This window comes from Delphinapterus leucas, chromosome 3, assembly GCF_059928025.1.
Source record: "Delphinapterus leucas isolate spDelLeu-1000000601 "Yukka" chromosome 3, BTC_Dleu_Yukka2, whole genome shotgun sequence".
Taxonomy (NCBI): domain Eukaryota; kingdom Metazoa; phylum Chordata; class Mammalia; order Artiodactyla; family Monodontidae; genus Delphinapterus; species Delphinapterus leucas.
In genome coordinates this window covers 20,534,499-20,557,041 of record NC_143131.1, presented here as the reverse complement: position 1 = coordinate 20,557,041, position 22,543 = coordinate 20,534,499, and positions in this window count along the sequence as shown.

Sequence of the window (22,543 nt, the reverse complement as noted above, 5' to 3'; positions counted from 1 at the left end):
TGTCAAAGCATTAAACGTTGGGAGAGGGTGAGTAAAAGTATAGGGTTTTTAGAATGTGTTGAACATAAGAGATCAACTTAAAATAATAATTATATATATGTATGCTGTTTTATATGAACCTTATGGTAACCACAAACCAAAAACCTACAATACATACACACACACACAAACAAAAGAAAGGAATCCAAATATAACACTAAAATAGTCATCAAATCACAAGGAGAGAGAGGAAAAGAAGGAAGGAACAAAAAGAACTATAAGAACAACCAGAAAACAATGAAGTGTAATGAAGTGGCAATAGGAGCATACTTAGCAATAATTACTTTAAATGTAAACAGGCTCAATGCTCCAATCAAAAGATACATAGTGACTGATTGGATAAGAAACAAGACCCATATATGTGCTGCCTACAAGATATGATCTTCAGATCTAAAGACACACAGACTAAAGTGAAGGAATGGAAAAAAGATATGCTATGCAAAGGGAAAAAGAAAAAAAAATGTGGGAGTAGCAATACTTATATCAAACACAATAGATTTTAAAACAAAACTGTAAAACGACAAACAAGACCATTACAGAGGGAGATCGATCCAACAAGAAGATATAACAATTGTAATATATATACACTCAACATAGGAGCACCTAAATACATAAAGCAAACATTAACAAACGTAAATGGAGAAGTTGACAGTAACACATAATAGAAGCAGACTTCAACACACCACTTACATCAATGGATGGATCATCCAGACAGAAAATCAGTAAGAAAACATTGGTCTTAAAGGACACATTAGACTAGAATAGATGAACCGTGTGTGTGTGTGTGTGTGTGTGTGTGTGTGTGCACGCACGCGTGTGCATGTGCGTGGTGTATAAAGATTCCATCCAAAAGCAGCAGAATACATAGTTTTTAAGTACATGGAACATTCTCCAGGATAGATCACATGCTAGACTACGAAACAAGTCTCCATAAATTTGAGAACATTGAAATTATATTAAGTGTATTTTCAGACCACAGTGGTATTAAAGTAGAAATCGATTACAAGAGAAAAACTGAAGAAAACACAGACACATGGAGGCTAAACAATATGCTCCTAAGCAACCAGTGGGTCACTGAAGAAGTCAAAGAGGAAATTAAAAATTACCTGGTGACAAAAGAAAACAGAAACACAATTCAAAATTTATGGGACACAACAAAAGCAGTTCTAAGACAGAAGTTTATAGCCACTCAAGCCTACCTCAGGAAACAAGAAAAAACACAAATAAACAATCTAGTCTTACACCTAAAGGAACAAGAAAAAGAAGAAGAATAAACAAAACCCAAAGTTAGTAAGTAGAAGGAAATAAATCATAAATATCAGAGGAGAAATAAATGAAATAGAAACCCCCCAAAATAGTAACAATAGAAAAGAACAATGAAACTAATAGCTGGTTCTTTGAAAAGATACACATAATTGATAAATCTGTATCCAGACCCATCCAGAAAAAAAGGAAGAAGACCCAAATAAATAGAAACAGAAATGAAAGAGGGGAAGTTACAAATGACACTACAGAAATATAAAGGATCGTAAGTGATTACTACAAATAGTTACGCACCTATAAAATGGACAACCTAGAAGGAATGGCTATATTTCTAGAAAAGTACTACCTTCCAATCCTGAATCAAGAAAAACTAGAGAATATAAACAGACCTATTACTAGTATTGAAATTGAATTGGTAATTAAAAAAAAAACAAAAAAAAAACAGCAAACAAAAGTCCAGGGCCAGACAGCTTCACAGGTGAATTTTACCCAAATATTTAAAGAAACATTAAGGCCTATCCTTCTCAAACTATTCCAAAAAACTGAAGAGGAGAGAACACTCCAGAATTAATTCTCAGAGACCATCATTATACACTGATACCAAAACCAGACAAAGACACCACAAAAAAGAAAATTACAGGCCAATATTACTGATAAACATGGATGCAAAAATTCTCAACAAAATATTAGCAACCCAAATTCTACAATACAATAAAAAGATCGTACACCATGATAAATTGGGGTTTATCCCAGGGATAAAAGGATGGTTCAGTATCAACAAATCAGTCAAGTGATACACCACATTAAAAATTTCAGGAATAAAAACTATGATCATTTCAATAGATGCAGAACAAGCTTCTGAAAAATTTCAGTATCTATTAAAACTCTCAACAAAGTGGGGACAGAGGGAATATATTTCAACCTAATAAAGGCCATATATGACAAACCTACAATCAAAATCATGCTCAACAGTGAAAAGATGAAAGCATTTCCACTAAGGTCAGGAATAAGACAAAGATGCCTGCTCTCACCACTTTTATTCAGCATAGTATTGGAAGTCCTTGCCACAGCAATCAGACAAAACAAAAGAAATAGAAGTTCCAAAAGAAAATAAAAAATAAGAGGAAATAAATAAAACTGGAAAGGAAGAAATAAACCTGTCACTGTTTGTAGACGACTTGATACTATTTGTAGACAACCCTAAAAGAAATCACCAAAATAATATTAGAACTTATGAATGAATTCAGTAAAGTCAAAGGATATGAAATTAATACAGAGAAATCTGTTGAATATTGTGTTTCTATGCAGTCACAACAAACTGTCATAAAGAGAAATTAAGAAAACAATCCCCTTTACAATTGTACCAAAAAAAAAAAAAAAACACCTAAGAATAAATCTAAACAAGGAGGTAAAAGACGTGTATTCAGAAAACTATAAAACATGATGGATGAAATTGAAGATGACGCAAACAAATGGACAGATATACCTTGTTCATGGATTGGAAGATTAATATTATTAAAATGGCTATGTTATCCAAAACAATCTACAGATTCAATGCACTCCCTTTCAAAATACCAATGGCATTTTTCACAAACTGGAACAAATAATTTTAAAATTTATATGGAAACACAAAAGAATGCAAATAACCAAAACAACCTTGAGAAAGAAGAACAAAAGTTGAGGTATCATCCTCCCTGATTTCAAACTATAGGGCAAAATGACAGTAATCTAAACAATATGGTATTGGCACAAAAAACAGACACATTGGTCAATAGTACTGAATAGGGAGCTCAGAATTAAACTCATATATATATGGTCAATTCACTTATGGCAAAAGAGACATGAATATCCAATGGGAAAAAGACATCCTCTTCAATAAATTGTGTTGGGAAAATTGGACAGTTACATTCAAGAGTCAAACTGGACTACTCTCTTACACCACACACAAAAATAAACTCAAAATGTATTAAAGACTTAAGTGTAAGACCTAAAACTATAAAACTCCTAGAAGAAAACATAGGCAGTATACTCTTTGACATGGGTTTTAGCACTCTTTTTTTTTTGGCTATGTCTTTAGGCAAGGGAAACAAAAATAAAAATAAACAAATGGGGCTACATCAAACTAAAAATCTTTTGCACAATGAAGGAAACTATCAACAAACGAAAAGGCAGCCTACTGAATGGGAGAAGATATTTGCAAATTATCTATGTGATAAGAGGTTAATATCCAAAATATACAAAGAACTCATACAACTCACCATGAAAAAAAACAACCTGATTAAAACATGGGCAGAGAAACTGAATAGACATTTTTCCAAAGAAGATATAGAAATGGCCATCAGACAGCTGAAGAGATGCTCAGAAACACTAATCATCAGGGAAATGCAAATCAAAACCAGGAAAAAATACCACCTACACCTATCAGAATGGCTATCATCAAAATAACAACAAATAACAACTGTTGGTGAGGATGTGGAGAAAAGGGAACCTTCATACGCTTTTGATTGGATTGTCAATTGGTACAGTCACTGTGGAAAAGTATGGAGGTTCCTCAAAAAAATAACTACCAGGGGCTTCCCTGGTGGCGCAGTGGTTGAGAGTCTGCCTGCTAATGCAGGGGACACGGGTTCGAGCCCTGGTCTGGGAGGATCCCACATGCCGTGGAGCAACTAGGCCCGTGAGCCGTGGCCGCTGAGCCTGCGTGTCCGGAGCCTGTGCTCCGCAACAAGAGAGGCCGCCATAGTGAGAGGCCCGCGCACCGCGATGAAGAGTGGCCCCCACTTGCCACAACTAGAGAAAGCCCTCGCACAGAAACGAAGATGCAACACAGCAAAAATAAATTAATTAATTAATAATCTCCTACCCGCAACATCTTCTTCAAAAAAAAAAAAAAAAAAGAATGACATCTGAATGCCTCATTTTCATTTCCTTTAGGTACTCTTGTTAAAAAAAAAAATATATATATATATATATAACTACCATATGATCCAGAAATTTCATTTCTGGGTATTTACCTGAAAAAAAACCCAGTAATTCAAAAAAATATATGTACACCAATGTTCACTGCAACATTATTTACAATAGCCAAGATATGAAAACAGCCTAAGTGTCCGTAGATAGACAAATGGATAAAGAAGACATGGCATACACGCACACACACACACACACACACACACACAGTGGGATATTACTTAGTCATAAACAATTCTTGCCATTTGTGACAACATGGATAGATGTAGAGGGTATTATGCTAAATGAAGTAGGTCAGACAGAGTCAGACAAATACTGCCTGATCTGATTTATGTCAATCTAAAAAAACAAAAGAAACAAACAAAAGAAAATGAAAACAGACTCATAGACACAAAATACAAACAGATAGTTGCAAGAAGGGCGGTGTGGTGCTGGACGAAATAGGTGAAGAGGATTAAAAGGTGAAAAAGGAATAAGCCACAGGGATGTATTATACAACGTAAGGAATATGGTCAATAATCTTTTAATAACTATGTATGGGGACAGATGGTTACTAGACTTATTTTGGTAACCATTTCATGAAGTATACAAACATCAAATCATTATGCAGTACACCAAAAACTAATAAAATATTGTATGTCAACTATATTTTATAAAAAAATACAATAAAATAAAAACCAACTAAAAGAACCATTGTTACTGATTGTTGGATACAAAATTAATAATCATAAAATTATGGCCAATTAAAATTATGAATGCACAAATATAATTCATAATGTTCTCCTTGAGAAAATAGAGGGAAAAAACTTTACCAAGAAATATATAGAGCATACAGGAAAGAAAAATGAAATCTTTCTGAAGATCAATAAAAAAAATTGAGTATATGGGTACTAAATTTTTAGATTTTACTAGAATATCTTATCCAGATTTCAAGTCCCCCAAATGACTTCAATTAAAAATGTCAGTATAGGACTTCCCTGGCGGCGCAGTAGTTAAGAATCCGCCTGCCAATGCAGAGGACACGGTTCGAGCCCTGGCCTGGAGGATCCTACATGCCATAGAGCAACTGGGCCTGTGCACCACAACTGCTGAGCCTGCGTTCCGGAGCTCACGAGCCACAACTGCTGAAGTGTGTGCACCTAGAGCCTGTGCTCCTCAAAAAGAGAAGCCACCACAATGAGAAGCCGCGCATCACAATAAAGAGTAGCCCACACTCGCTGCAACTAGAGAAAGCCCGCACGCAGCAACAAAGACTGAATCCAGCCAAAAATAAAAATAAAAAAATAAAGGGGCTCGCCTGGTGGTGCAGTGGTTAAGAATCCACCTGCCAGTGCAGGACGCATGGGTTCCAGCCCTGGTGCAGGAAGATCCCACAAGCCATGGAGCAACTAAGCCCGTGTGCCACAACTACTGAGCCTGCGCTCTAGAGCCTGTGAGCCACAACTAGTGAGCCCGTGTGCTGCGACTACTGAAGCCCGCGTTCCTAGAGCCTGTGTTCCCAACAAGAGAAGCCACTGCAATGAGAAGCCTGTGCACCACAGCGAAGAGTAGCCCCCACTCACCGCAACCAGAGAAAAGCCTGCGTGCAGCAATGAAGACCCAATGCAGCCAAAAATAAAAAAAATAAATAAAATAAATTATAAATAAATTTATATAAAAAAGCATCAATATAAAATTGTTTCCTTCATTTATTAAAAAGAATAAACAAAATTGTCAAAATAGAAAATGTAACAAAAATTAATGTGTTATAAATAATTTTAAAATGTATTATAACACTCCATGTTAATGAAAGATATTAATAACAGTAGCACTGGGTCAGGTACAAGGGGTATAAGCAAATTGTACAGTCTTTGCAAATATAAAATAATTTCCAAGCAGTATTTGAAAATTTATTAGAATTCTTCAATAACCTAAATGAACAAGTTCTGAAATAGAAATGCTCTTGTGGAAAAACAATTTATAGGAAGCAAATTCTAGAATACAGGAGAAATGATCACATAATAAATGTGCCATCCAAAGAAACAGGGAAACAACAGAATATTAGTAATTGTGTTGAGCAGTTGATAATTTGGAATCAATTGGAGAAATAGTCTAATAATCTCACTCTGTTAACATATCAAAATTAACTTCAAAAGAATTTAAAAATTCTAGCATAGAAATGATACCATATAAACAGCATAATTAATTGTATCTAAACTTTTATTACGTTTTAGAATGTAGAAGAATTTTCTAAGGAGAATATCATTGATGGAGATAGAAAATGTAACCATTCTCAGAAGCATTTTGTCATTTTATTTCAAAGCTTTAACAATCTTTCTTCTTATTTATCCAAAATTATTCTAATTTTACATTTTATCCTAAGGTAAAAATATCCATCATATAGTTATTTTATATTGATAAAATAAATAAGCATTTTAAAATAGTGGGATATGTAAGTAAGTCATGAAACAGACTACTATGCTATCATCAAATTAATAGTATAAAAATGTATTTCATAACAAAGCACATACAAAAAATTTGTATACATATACATATATACTACATAACCTCAATAAATATATTCTGATAGATAAATTGTATAGTATAAAGCTTGTTCTTTACTTTGTATGGCATCCTATTAGGTAAAATATATGTTAATTGGTATAATTTATATACATATAAATTTACATACATTTAATTTGTATATATATATATATTTATTTATTCATATTGTATACATGAGCTCTTCTCTTCACTTTCTTAGTGTCCACGAGATTAACTTCTAGAATCCCTTTATGGCAGTCTTGGTTTTTCTAGCACGTATCTCGAAAATTTTCCAGTCTTTACACAATACTCAGATCCAGAGCCTCTTCCACGTTTTTGGATATTTGTTATAGTAGTACCCCACTCCTTGTACCAAAATTTATATGGTCAGAGTTCTCCAGAGAAATAGGCCTATAAGTCTATACATATATCCATTTCTGACTCTACAGTTCTATCTATCCCTGTCTGTCTATCTATCTAGTTAGTGAGAAAGAGAGAGATTTTGAGGAATTGACTCACATGATTATGGAGGCTGAGAAGTCCCACCATCTGCCCTTTGTAAGCTGGAGACCCACAAAAGCTGGTGGGTGTAGTTCTAATTTGAGTCCAAAGGCCTGAGAACCAGGGGCACCAATGGTGCAAGTTCCATTCTGTGGGCAGGAGACTGATGTCCCAGCTCAGGCCATCAGACAGAGAGAAGTGATTCTCCCTTCCTCTGCTTTTTGTTCTGTTCAAGCCTTCAGTGGATTGGATGATGCCCATACAAACTGGAGAGACCATCTTCTTTACTTAGTCTATCCATTCAAATGCTAATCTCTTCTGGAAACACTCTCACAGATGCACTCAGAAATAATGTTTAGCCAGGTATCTGGGTATCTCATCACCAAATGAAGTTAACATATAAAATTAACTATCACATAAGAGAATTTAATAAAATCCATTTTATATTTATTTGTAACCATGACTTTGCCCATAGTCTGTGTGATTTTAAGGAATCAAGAATATGTTGTATTTCTACCTTGATGCAAATCCCCAAACCTTATCACTTCCAACTTCGCTACTACTTTACGGAGAGTTTTTTTTAAATTATTATTAAATATTATTTGAATAGTACTGAATATTTGGAATCTGAGTAGGGTTATTGACAGATGCCTTTCCAGTTTGAACCTCGTGTATCTTCCCAATCAATTCAATCTTGTTTTCATTGTAAAATTCTTACAATTTCAAAGAATAAACCCTTTTGGAGCCACAAATATAGGTAGACTTCTCAGTTATGTACTTGCACTTAATGTGGGGAAATTATCTTCCAATTTTAATCATTTTTATTTTGGCTTTGTAACTAGTTCATTATAATGTTAGAAAAGGACCTCAAAGATGTACTCTCAATGCCGTGTGCCTATTCCACATATGTCATCTTTGTAAGGATTCTAAGAGCAAGAATTTTCTTGGCACATCAATTATAATGTGGCACGTACATTTCTATTGTTAGCTGAGGACCAAAGATATTCTGATAGCCATGTGGATACTACCTCAACCCAGGATCTCCCCTCACACCATTCCTTATCCGAGTATTCTCTTGCTACTTTATATGCCTTATCTCTGTAATTCTAAAAGCTTGAAATGAGGAGATTTTGCAAATTCTTTTGGAATATTGCTGACTATACTAAAAGAAGGATATGTATTACTGGTACATACTAGAATATTAAGAGTTTATCCATGGTGTTAATATAATTATGTAGGGAGCTGTTGTCGTTTACTTGTATCTAGACAACCCACTCCTATTTTTTAATTTCTTTTAGTTTAGACTGAATATTTTTGACAGCTCTAGTTACAAAGCAAACTTTATTATTGTGCTTTGAAATCACTTAACACCTGTTTCAAAAGTAAATAAATATTGACAGTTTTATTATCATTCAAATAACCTTCTTGCTAATTAATGCAGGGTGAGATTCTCAGTCATTATTTAGTTCTAACCCAAGTGTCAAGAGACTTAAAAATATGAGATTTCAGTAATTAATAACATAGAGTCTTATGCCTCCATTGATAATGTTTATTTATGTTTATGTGTTATGGTTGTATATAAAGTTATACATCTCAGCATATTTAGCACTCTTTTTTCATCCAGTTCAACAAGAAAATATATCTTCCGTTTGTGTTTCTGGAGAAATTCCCTTTCAGTGGGATAATTAAACACCCGTCTGGTTTTCAATGATGAGAAAAACACTCATGTTGGCAGTCGGTATCACTGGTTATTGAGAAAGGAATGTCATAGAAATGTTCCATTATGGCAGGATTCACTAATAATAGTTGGTCAATGGATCCAAAAATCTGCACAGGATGAATTCAGAATGGGGAGAAGAAAGAGTTCCTAGTTCATATAATTCACCATTATTTTTTTACTTGAAAGCTGTGACAATAATTTGAATATGCATCCAGTTCTACAGTTTACATTATTTTACATAATTATACCCATGGAACTTATTAGGATATTTTAGACCTTTTAAAAAATAAGCATCATTTTTACATTTCCAAATAATTTAGTTCTAAATTCTTTTCTTTCTCAAGTTGAAATTTACTTAAAAGTAAATGGCATTTGTCTAGTGCTGTCTTGACGGCATTTCCACATATATTACCTCATTTAATTCTCATGGAATTACTGAGAGCAGTTGTGACTCTCATGCAACAAAAAGGGCAAGTGTGAACATTCTCTCAAGGTCACATAGCTGGCAACTTGCAAAGGTTACCTGTACCTTTGATTGAGTCGCTCGTACTTCTGATTGAACAACTATAAATCAGGGGTTCTCAGGACCCCGTCCTCAAGTTTCATAATTTGTTAAAATATCTCATAGAACTCAGGAAAGTGCTTTATTTACTAATTTATTTAAAAGCATACAACTCAGGAACAGCCAAATGGAAAAGATGCATAGGGCACAGTATGGGGAAGAGGGTGTAGAGCTTCCATGCTCTCCAGGTGTACCACTCTCCCAGCCCCTGCACCTGAAGCTCTCTGAACCCAGTTATCCTGAAGCTATCAAGGGACCACAAGAATTGCCTCATTAAACAAAAGACGTTCCTTTCACCCTTATCACTCAGGAAATTCCAAAGGTTTTAGGAGCTCTGTGCTAGCAATGAGGATAAAGACCAAGCATTTTTCTCATTATACCACAAGGGACACATGTCTTTAACAACCTTCAGTACACAAATAAATGATGTTAACAAATGTTAGGGTACTATAACTGTGTCTACATGAAAGCAATATAATTCCATTGAAGACTAGCACATTTTTAATCATTCTATGTTTTTAAGTACAATTTATATCATCAGGCAGCTCTTAAGAGGGGGCTGAGAGAGTCATATGGAGACAACTTTGCCCTTCCTTTTTTTCTTTCTTCTTTCTCTTTTTCTTTTTTTTCTTCATGTAGTGATAAGGAAAAAAGAGAATTTTAAGAATAGAATTCTTTCCAAAACACCAGGTGATATAATCAGGAGACCTAACTCAGGGGGAGGAAATAGGTAAAGATACACTATGGAGGTCTGTTAAGAGCTAAAATGCAAGTACTTTGTGTTAAATATTATATTATAAATTTAATATGTATTACTGAATTCAATCCTGAAGCTAACTCAGCGAATTAGGCAATTTTATCAGTCACCCCATCATACTAATGAAGACCCTCAGTTTAGAATAGGCAAGTATCGTACTCAATATTAAAAACTAACTAACTAGACTCTTCAACAAATGGTGCTGGTGTAATTGGATATCCACTTGGAATGTGTAAAGTTGGGCCTTTCCCCAAAACACTCAAAAATTAACTCAAAGTGAATCATAGACAAAAATATGAGTTACATATAATAAAACTCTTAGAAGAAAACAGGAATAACTCTTCATGACTTTGGGCTAGGTAGAGACTTCCTAGTCATGATACCAAAAGAAGAAACAACAAAAGGAAAATTAAATAAATTGAAAGACATAAGAATTTAAAATACTTGTGCATCAAAGGACACTACCAAGGAAGTGAAAGGCAACTCACAGTATGGGAGAAATATTTTCAAGCCAAATATATGAGAAGTATATGCAGAATATAAAAATAACTCCTACAACTCAGTAATAAAAAGATGACTCAATTTAAATATTGGCAAAAGATTCAAAGAATATATGCAAATGCCCAATAAGCACATGAAAAATGTTCAATATCATCAGTCATTAAGGAAATTCAAATCAAAACCATAATGAGATAACACATCTCACCCACTAGGGTGGCTATAATAACAAGTGTTGTGAGGATCTAAAAAAAATGGAACCCTTATATATTGGTGATGGGAATACAAAATGGCGCAGTTGCTTTGAACCTAAATGCCCACCAATTGAGGAATGGAACAAAAAATGTGTTATATCCACACAATGGAATATTATTCTACACTGTAAAGGAATGAAGGACGGACGCATGCTACAGAGATGAACCTTGAAAATATGCTAAATGACCACATACTGTATGATTCCATTTATATGACCTATCCAGAACTGGCAAATTTATAAAAACTGAAAATAAATTAAAAGTTGCCTAGTAACTGAGGATGGAGTGTAGGGATAGGGAGTGACTGTTAACGAGTGGAGGGTTTCATTTTGGGGGCTGAAAATATTCTAAAATTGTATTATGGTGATGATTTCACAATTCCATGAATATATTAAAACCATAGAATTTTAAGGGAGTGAATTGCATGGTGTGTGAATTATATTTAATAAAGCCACTTTTAAAATAACTAATAGGATATAAAGCCAAGAAATTTGACTTCAAGTAACCAGATAAAATATGTCTGTAGAGAGTCCACAAAACACCTATATTTATTATCAAAGGCAGAAACTTACCCCTTGGCAAAATTAATTCTGCACTTGACTTTTTGATCCTATCCTATCAGAGAAAAAACAAGAAACAAAAAGCACTCATGTGTCTGTGTCTTGTCTAGTATTATTAACTGAGAAACACTGGTATTGATTTGATTGAAGTTTAAGATGTAGTTTGGTATTGATTCTGATTGAAGGTTAAAAATAAAAGCCATTGATTGAAGGGACATGTGTATTTAGGCACACAAGTGTGTGTGTGAGTTGTGTAGTGTATGTAGAAGTCTAAATTGAATGGAAGCTCAGACATAATTCTTAGAAGCTAATTATTTTACCTCTTTTATATACATTCCTTCAGTAATGGTACAGAGGGAAATTTTCATATTACACATGCAGTGACGTTTCTTTGAGATATTTAGTAAGTCCAGATTCTTCCAGGTTCTAGAAAACCTAATAAACAAGTTGTGGTCCATATTTTATGTTTTACCTGGAATTATATTATATAGCTAAGTAAAGATATCAGCAGTTCCCTCTTTGACTACTTGAAACATTGTAATAGCAGTGCTCACAATGAGTGTATGTCTAGACCTTCAGCTTTAACTCACTAGAATTTCTTCTTTTTTTTTTTCGGTACGCGGGCCTCTCACTGTTGTGGCCTCTCCCGTTGCGGAGCACAGGCTCCGGACGCGCAGGCTCAGCGGCCATGGCTCACGGGCCCAGCCGCTTCGCGGCATGTGGGATCCTCCCGGACCGGGGCACGAACCCGTGTCCCCTGCATCGGCAGGCGGACTCTCAACCACTGCGCCACCAGGGAAGCCCTACACTCAGTTCTTATTAAATAATTTTGCTAGTCAAAAGCCAGGGACCTCAGGCAAACAACCTCTGGCAGAATGTTTGTAAATGTTTCTTGCTTTCTGTTTAGAACACTGCAACAGTGGGAAGCAGGACTCTCAGTGAAGTACATGTTGGAAGATGCACATTAAGGTTCCTAATGTCGTTAACTACAGTTATATCATTGCCTCTTTATTGATGTTGGCTTTATGTTAACAAAGAAGGATTAAATTGAGTGACTAGAGAGTCCTGATTCTACACAATCCTCATGTAGGCCTTAGGGCAAAGGGAGGTCAAGGTTTCTTCCCATGGCTGGATGCCCTGCATTGTTTGGGGTGAAGATGGAATCCCTAGAGCTTGAGTCGTGTGTATCTCCTTGGAACTCTGTATGCTTTTAAGGTATTATCCTAAATGAAACATTTTCCCTTACTTTAAATCTGTGTTGCACAAGTTTCATTCCAAGCTATTTGTCTAATTTCCTCTTCAGTGAGGAAGGTGATATAAACTAAAGAATGGAGGGAAAGTTGCTGATTTATTTTAGGCACTTAGCTCAATTTGCTTTTACTTGTTTGGGAAATTGCTTTTTCGATGCAGAAAAATATGTTGCAGTGAAGTAATTCCATGGGTTTGATGACACTGCAGTGTGTTACTTCCCTGTATCTGTTTTAAGTGTAAATAAGATTCACGGGCAGCAGGATTACCATTATTTACTTCCTTTTATTGCCTCTCTCTTTCTTACCTACTAGATTACATGTGTGTTAATGGAAGTTACTGTTACACTTATTTAACAGTATTGACTGAAATAACCCTGAATCTCCTCCAGTGAGGACTGATTTAGCTGCAAATCACTGTTCCAGCTCTGAAATCATTAATCAGCCTTAGGCAAGATCCATTATATGGGATTTCAGCATAGAAGAAATATTAACCGCTCCCTGGAAGAAACGTTACCTTCACATTGGCTGTGACGCCCTGCTGGAGCAGCAAATTACCCTCAAGTAATAATTATAATACATTAGTAGAGGTTTAATTTCCAATAAGTGCTGTCTGTACAAGAAATGGCAATCTCACCATGGCTCAGAGAACAATAGATCATGTTATCAGCCAGAATAAACCTACATGGAATTAAATGAAACATAATAAAAAATTCATTACAGCTTGAAAACTGTAGAAAAAGAGAAGGTGATGTGAGTCTCTCAGTTGCATTTTTATAGGTCATGTTTACAGATCATCTCACTGGATGATATTTGGTATGGTTGTGAATTTTTCTCCTTTAGTTGTTAGCAAAATTGTGAATTCACTAGTTAACATCTAGTATGATAATTTAGTAATTGCTTTTTTTTTTCCGAGGAACGGAAGTTACTGATAAGTAGTAGAAGTATAGGGGAAATTCATTCTTTAGATTACTATGCACAGTGACCCACTTTTTGCATCCAAATTAATATTATAGCAACAATTTTCAAAAGTATAGAAAAATTAGAATTTCAGAGGAGGGATTCTTACTAATTTTACTTTAAATAAACAATGGAATGTTTCTATGAAATTAGACCTGTAAATGGCTTAGAAAGGTTTTTATGAGGTTTTAGAATAATATACGTTCTGTGAAGTTTGCACATCTTCACTTAAAGTTTTGAATAGAACCTCTTTTATGTACAAGGTACCATTTTAGGGACTTTTATAGCGTATATTGCGATCTGTCTACCTTTTAGTGTGAAGTGTAAAACAAGCATATTACTTGCTTAACTTTAAGTGCAGTGTATTTTATTTATAATACTTTGTAAGTTTTATGAAACTCTTCCTTTCTTCCAGAAGTATTAAGTATCTAGGGAATGTCCACAAATTATTGATAACAGGGATATCCTGAAGTTTTGATGTTTGGAAGTGCCTTGTGCTTAAGGGGTCTGTATTGTAAAGGCATTTTTATTTTAACAGTTGGACTCAGTTCTCATATTGAACAAGTTCTAGCACACCGCATAAACCAGATTGTTTATGTGCCAGTGACTGAAACTTGTTCTTCAGGTTCAGTGAACTATTAATTTAAGGAATTCAAGGTGATTTCATTACTGAATAAAGAGATTTATATTTTCTTAACACTGTAGAGTCTGTAGTTTGATTTATGTAGTCATGAATATATATATATATATGTGAGTGTGTGTGTGTGCGTGTATATTATATCTATGGAGTTCTTTTGTTTTACCTTTGGTAGATTTCATGTCATATTGTCAGATACAGAAACCAAAATAAAAGAAAATGCTTATAGGTAAGCTCTGCCCCCATTCTATACTGAAAGATACATTAAGAATAAATTTTGTACAAACCCCCCTCCTGGGACTTCCCGGGGGGCACAGTGGTTGAGAATCCACTTGCCAATGCAGGGGACACAGGTTCGATCCCTGGTCCGGGAAGATCCCTTATACCGCGGAGCAACTAAGCCCGTGCGCCACAACTAATGAGCCTGCAGTCTAGAGCGAACGAGCCGCAATTACTGAAGCCCGCGCGCCTAGAGCCTGTGCTCCGCAACAAAAGAAGCCCCCGCAATGAGAAGCCCGTGCACCGCAACAAAGAGTAGCCCCCGCTCACTGCAACTAGAGAAAGCCCACGCACAGCAACGAAGACCCAACGCAGCCAAAAATAAATAAATAAAAAATAAAATAAATTTATTAAAAAAAATCCTCCTAAGTCTGCCTATAAATCAGATTGGAAACCTAGTGTAAGAAATTATCTTATTTCTCAAAATCTGAAATAATTTAAATGTTTCTTTTGGAAAATATACTGTATGCCTTACTTATATTTTTGGAAGGGGTAATATGCAAAATCATTTAGATAATTTAAAAAGTTGAAGTCAGTCTTTAGCTCTAAAACACAAATTGCCCCTTGAATAGCTAAATATGCAGCATACCTCAAAAATGACCCCCTAAGTTTATTAGAACTACAGTGATGTGACAGGTCACGATTTTGCAGCCCCTGTTTCACCCAGCGTACAATGATCTCCAGTAATTAAATGAGAAAATATGAGTCAGCCGTGCAACTTATCAAAATGCTTTTACACGATCAGATTTTTTTTCTCAGGTTAAAAGGAAATGAAACACAATTAAAAATGAACTTTAAATCTTCATGCTCATTAAAATATGGCATTCAGTAATCAGAAAGAAAATCTACAGGGTATTTTATATATATGTAATATGTATTATGCAATGTATTATGTATTCTTTTTACATAAGGGCTTCATCACTTTGCTTAACAGTTATTGCTGTTATAACACAGAGTAGTATAAAAATACATAATTTCAAAGCACTCCTGTGTTAAAGTATAATTTTATAGGATGTGTATTTAGAAATAATTCAAGTGGTTTAATCATGCAGTGATTAATTAAAATTTGTGGATCTCTCAGACACCTTCTTTGAGTGCACAGCACATAAGCATGTATTTGCAGCTGTGTAACAAAATATCAACCTCAGAATTTTAAAAATACATTAAAAAATTTAATGCAGGCAATCATGCTTCTCATAGATAAGAATTAAAATACTTGTGGATTGGGGAATGTATACAATTCTTGGTGTATAATAAATATATAGTGATCTGATATCAAGAAGAAACTTTTCAAGAGTACAGAGGGTGAGGGTCAGTGAAGGATCCAGTCCACAAATAGATGAGGAAGACAGAGATTTGAATAAAAATGAAGAGTAGGCAGTACATTTTATTTAACTCCAAAAGGTTCTAAGTGGCTGTCCAGGAATGGTTGAATCAACCAGTGTGGCAATCCACATATCCTAAAAAATGGCCATCAGGGTATCATGCTATCACATGGTTCAGTTATTGAAAGAGCAGTGAATGTAAACAACTGAATTTCATTCCAGAACCTGCCTTTTTCCAGCTTTGTGTCTTCAGAAAAGCCATCAAAGTGCTCCAAGCTTGTTTCTTCACCTTCTACATGGAGTAATAATACTTGACCTGACTGCTACCTGTTACTTTGGTAAAAATCAAAACAGGAGATGGCAGCATATTATTATTTTTACTACTATTATTATTATTAAATAATAATAATAGTAATATCAAAGTAAAGATCAATTATAATTCCAACAACAGTAATAATAGCAACAAGGTTTCCTTAGCACTCATTGAGTCAGTGTGTTAGGTGGTACTCATGTATTTTATTTATTACATTACTACAATCATATTTAATATTACTGTCTTCATTTTAGAGTGAAGAAAATAGAGAAAGATTAAATTAGTTACATAGGCCATACAGTTAGTGAATGAGAAGGGACATTTAGGTCTGTCCAACACTGGAATCTAAGCCAGTTGCTGTACACTCCATTCCGTTACCATTCCTTATAGGTTGAGTATAGTTTATATATTCCTAAGAAAGACCTTCTCATAGGGTAATGCTGTTACCTGTTTACTGTCTGCTCTTCAAGGAGCTTACCTTCTAGTTAGCATTCAGTAAATAACAAGTGGGGTAAATGAGGCAGTGAATGCTTGGAACCCATACAGACATGTGGTCTGGCTTGTATCAGACTTTTACAAGGCAAATTCAGAAAAAAATGTTTTTGTTTTAAATGTCAACAGTTTAATTAACAGAAATAGTTCCTCACATTTTAAATCTTGTATGTTAAGTGGATGGGTCATCAAAAATGTATCTGTAGTGATACCTTTATGCAATGTCTTCCAGATGGTAGCATCTAGAAAATATATTACCATCGGGTATATTTAAAAAGTAGGGGAAGGAAAAATGATTATACTTCATATACTTACATGATTTTACTCTATTATAATTATCAATTAAACTAAAATTTTGATTAAATGATACATTTTCTGGACAGTTTTTTAACCACCCAAATAGTTTGCCCAGGAGAACTGCCCTATGCCAAAAGCAACACTTTCACTCTGAATAGAAAGAGATAATTAATACATTATAGAAATTTAAGGTGGTAGATAATCTACATAACGACTGACCTGTAGTTATACATCTTTTTTTCTCTAATTGAGAATGTTGGAAAAGACAAATCCAGGGTTTAAATGATTCATATTATTATAACTCTAGTGAGAGAAAGAGCATTGTTTCTTCAAAATGCATTTGCTTTTAGAGAAAGAAAAGAAGGAGAAGAAGATATTTTTGTTTTACGCGAAATTTCTAGTTCTTTTTTCTTGAGTGTCATGAATGTGAGATTTCATACTGGTAGGAATGTACATACATGCCAATTCTGATTCACCAATTTTCCAATTTTATTTACTAATAAACATATTTCTTCTAATTTCTTAACATTATGCCTGAGTTTTTGATGATAAGAATGATGACATCATTGTATTTATTTAGGACATGAATCATTGTCATATGCTTTTACTATTCCTAGAGGCGTATATTTTAAAACACTGGAGTTATGGATTTTCATTGCAACAGAGCTGGTGATTACTGTGAATATGCCTTGTCTGATTGCCCTATGGATAACCTCAAATACACTTCCATAAACTTGGAAGTTTAATGGAGATATTTTGATAATTTAATGGAAAATGTCTGTGAAATATAAAATAATGGATTCATTTAATGTAGTTATATCTGGGAATACAGATCTCTAAAACTCATACGTTACATGTACTTAATGAGATGACTAATCAAATAAGAGATAGAGAGCCTTCCCAGTTGATGCTACCCTAAAAGAACTATCTCAACATTTAGAATCCGTAACTACTGAAAATATGCAAGTACTTTTTTTTACATTATTGTCCTTTCCTTCTTTGTTTGAAAATATCTAGTTTTAAATAAGTTCAAATATTTTTTGTTTTTACTCTTATATTACCTCCTTTTATTTCTAAGCAATAAAAGCAAAGGTTTTAAGGTGACTGCAAAGTATATTTTCTAGTTCAATTTTAGTTCTTTCATTCAACACCACCTAGAGTGGACATGTTTTGAATAATTTCAGATAGAACTAATGTCCTCATATATCTTCAATTCATTCCTTATGACTCATTGATTCATGATCTATAGAAGTGGGGAGTAAAAAGGATGGATTTGTTTTAATATCCAGAAACATTGAAAAAGCCAAAAACACTTTTAATCTTGGAAAATTTTGTCCTTTTATTAGCTTTATAATATCATTCAGGTTATTATTTTTGTGGTTTTTGATGGGATCACTAACAGCATCATTAAGCTATTTGGTAACATTGCATTGCTAAAAGCACTGCCAAGAAAATGTCTGTGCATACAAGTTGCTCCTACACAAGCTAAGAGTTTAACACCTAAGAAACAGTTAATATTGGGGGGTTTTGTGTGTGCAATAAGTGTTGGTGTGTTTTCTCAACAAGGTATATCCAGTAAAATTGGTTCAGGATTAAATGATAATCCCCAGTGACGGTAGCTAACTGAAGAAACAATAACACAGAGGTGTTTGCAGGAAGGAAGCGAGAGTTTTACAGGTAGCCTCTGGAAGAGGAGCTAGGTGCCGCATCAATAGGTGCTGTGGGGATGGACCTTCTTATACTGCTCTCACTTCTTGTCTAGGTGTCTCCAGTGAAGTTATCCCAGTCTCTGATTAGCCAAGTTTGAGACAAGGGTCTGAACACTTGGCTCAGCCATCTATGGTTAGGGGACAGCATCAGGAGCATCAGTAAAACCTATCCATAAATCAGTATCTCTCACCCAATTTAATTTGTGTTTGCATCAGCCAGTAGCATTCAGCTGCTATGTAGGCACATTTTTTTGGATGGAATTTCTATTTTTAATCAGTATCCCAAGCCACTTCAAAATTATTAAGGTGGAGAAAATTACCCTAATCTCTAATCAATATCAAGATGTATAGATGCACATACTGTTCATGAGTCTAGTCTCTCAATGAGAGAATTATTATTTCTAATTTAAAAGAAGTAAAATATACATTTAACTAGTAGAAGAATTTAGTTGCTGTTGTGTGTTTCCTGAAAGCTTGTTTCCCCCCCCAGAAAATATGAAATCTAACAAAGTACCGTCATAATATGTACATATTCATGGAATCACATAGAATTGTTCTGTTATTTTTGTTAGTATCTATAAAAGAGAAAACTTCACAAAACAATTCTCTGCTACATAGACCTGTTCTCACAGACCTCATAGCATTGGATAAGGAGATTCTGGCTTAAAGGTCTTACATTTTTTGTATTTTATATAAATTTGCATACTCAGTTAAGTGCATTGTTTAGAGGTGGCCATAGAGTATTTGACCATTTTGTTATGTTACAGAGGGTGAGTATGCAATACTGTTTTTCCTTAATACTACTAATCTTCAAAATAATCTTTATAAGCAAGTGCTCAAGTTCACTGACAGAGGTGATGTAAGAACTCTGGAGACTAAGTTCGTATTTATTTGCATAAGTAATTTCTAAAGGCACCATTAATAAGTATACTTAATTATTTATGGTTTGGGGGCATCTGTTGAACTTCAGTGAATTAGATACGCAGGTACTCTCTGCATGTCATTTTTCCTTGTAGTTAGAAGTAAGCTCCCTAGCAAAAACTCTGCAAGGCCAATATTTTGCAGTAAAATCAATTTCATTAAACGTACATTAATATGAAATCTGTGTTAAAGTTGCTCCTAGATACAAACTTACCATTACTCAATGAGGAAATAAAAACTACAAAGTTAGTATTAATCAAGTAGGCAATAGCACACGATGCATATTAACCAAAGGGCAGCCTTTTTCAGGCCACAGTCTTTTACAAACATACAAGAACATAATTAAGTGCAAATAATTAATATTCATTAAGTATTCCAGGAGGAGCCTTTATCTTGCCAAAAGTTGTTACTCTACGTAAAATTATGATAGGCATGTAGGAACAATATGATTGTGTTTGTGTAAAAAGAAATAATCAACTTTATCTTTATCAAAAACACTATGAAGTGTTCTCAAAAAGAAATTTTCCAATGGTTTAAAATCAAATTATGTGTGTTGCATAATTTACATCTTAAGTATACTTATGATTTCAGAAGAACTGGAGGTAGCACAATGAGAGCTGGAGTATTGATAATTGACTTCTTGAATAAGGGGTTTATGAAATATGAGTGCCTAGTTTACAGTGAAGATTATGTCAGTCTGAAGGGGAAAATTAAACAATGTTCAGAGTCAGAAAGATGAAGATTGCAGCTATCTTGGAGAGAAATTAGGGTTAGGAGTGGGTTTTAGTCAGTGCTTAGAAACAACATTAAGTATGGAATATGATGTAACATGTTGGAATACCTTGGGAACTTGGGAAATACATTTAGACCTTATTCATATGATTAAAATTATGTTTAGTAAGTGGTAAAGTAAAATGGCAAAATTCAGACCACCACAAATTTAAACTGGACATTGACCAATCATTCCCAGTCTAACTTGTCTGTCTTCCAGCACATGATTGAGAAGATTTATCCATCTTTGTTGACTAAAGACAATCCATGGTTATGATAATATGCAAATATATCGCTAAATTTAAAAAAAATCAATAATAACAATTGTCTAGCTTCATTTGTTGAAGAAAGAAGAGATGGATCTTCCACCTATATGTATAAAATGACTTCAGTGAAGGTGGTAAAATACAGAGGAAGCACACTAAGAGGAACTTTTGAAGGGCATAAAGGCAGTGACTATGGCAAAATAGAGACATGGCAGAGGGTATTTTTTCTCTAAGGAATGCCAACGTGCACCCCCCCCCCAAAAATGGGGAAAATAAAGGCATGGTGTACCTGTCACAGAGACTTATTATCGACCAGACACTTTTCCTCTATTTTCTTGACTCAGCTAGTTTGCCTTTCTCAACCTTTCTATGGATGTTGCATCATGCCTGAATATTAGCCAGTGGAATATAAGAATGATAAACACTCTTTTCAACCTTGGCTTATAAACACCTTCCTCTATTCTAATGCATCTCAACTTTGGGGATATTTGGCAAAGGCTGGAGACATTTTTGATGGTTACACTGGGGCATGACCACTTATGTCTAAACATTAGAGGTTAGGGATGCTGCTAAGCATTCTACAATTTAAGAACAGTCCTCACAACAAAGATAGCCTGATCTGAAATAACAATAGCACTGAGGCTGAAAAAGCCTGCTCTGTACTGCCTTCTCTATTACTTCCAGTATATTTGATATCTAGGATAAATTTGGTGTTAAGAAATTTGTGAGAAAAAAAGTAAATTTCTATTATGATTCTGTCATTGCACATTTTAAATATATTTTTAAGTATAATAGTAACCATAAATAAACTAATAGAGAACTAGATTAACTTACTGATATTCACAGGAGTATCATAAGCTACTTCCTGAGTGGAAGGTAGTTGAAGAAAGAATTTTTAAAAGGAAAAAAAGAAAGTAAACCTACTACAACACAAAATAAAAATTCCACTTGATTGGCAAATTTGATTTTTAGCTTTCAGTGATTATTTAGAGTATTGCAATGAGAAGTGGAAAGAAATAAACTCCCACGTTACCGAGGAAATTGCAAATTAAAATGAAAAAGTCTAAAATTTATTTTAAAATATATCAAAACCTTAAAAAGATGTGTGGTCTAGTGGGAATTTATATCAAGGAAAGATTTATGAGCTCTTAGTAATATTTATGACAGGGAATGCCTTAAAAAGCACCACAATTTCTAAAAATAAGATAGTTTTATAACCCCCATAGTATATATCAATATGATGAAATATTTTCAATCATTAAGTATCACTGGTATTTAAGAACAGCCTATTTTTAGTTTTTTAAGTTATTTCTATGAGGTGGATGGACCTAGAATCTGTCATACAGAGTGAAGTAAGTCAGAAAGAGGGAAACAAATACCCTATACTAACACATATATATGGAATCTAAAAAAAAAAAGAAAAAAAGAAAAAAGGTACTGATGAACCTAGTTGCAGGGCAGGAATAAAGATGTAGTCATAGAGAATGGACTTGAGGACATGGGGTGGGAAGGGGAAGCTGGGACGAAGTGAGAGTAGCATGGACATATATACACTACCACATGTAAAATAGATAGCTAGTGGGAAGCAGCCACATAGCACAGGGAGATCAGCTCGGTGCTTTGTGACCACCTAGAGGGGTGGGATGGGGAGGGTGGGAGGGAGGTGCAAGAGGGAGGGG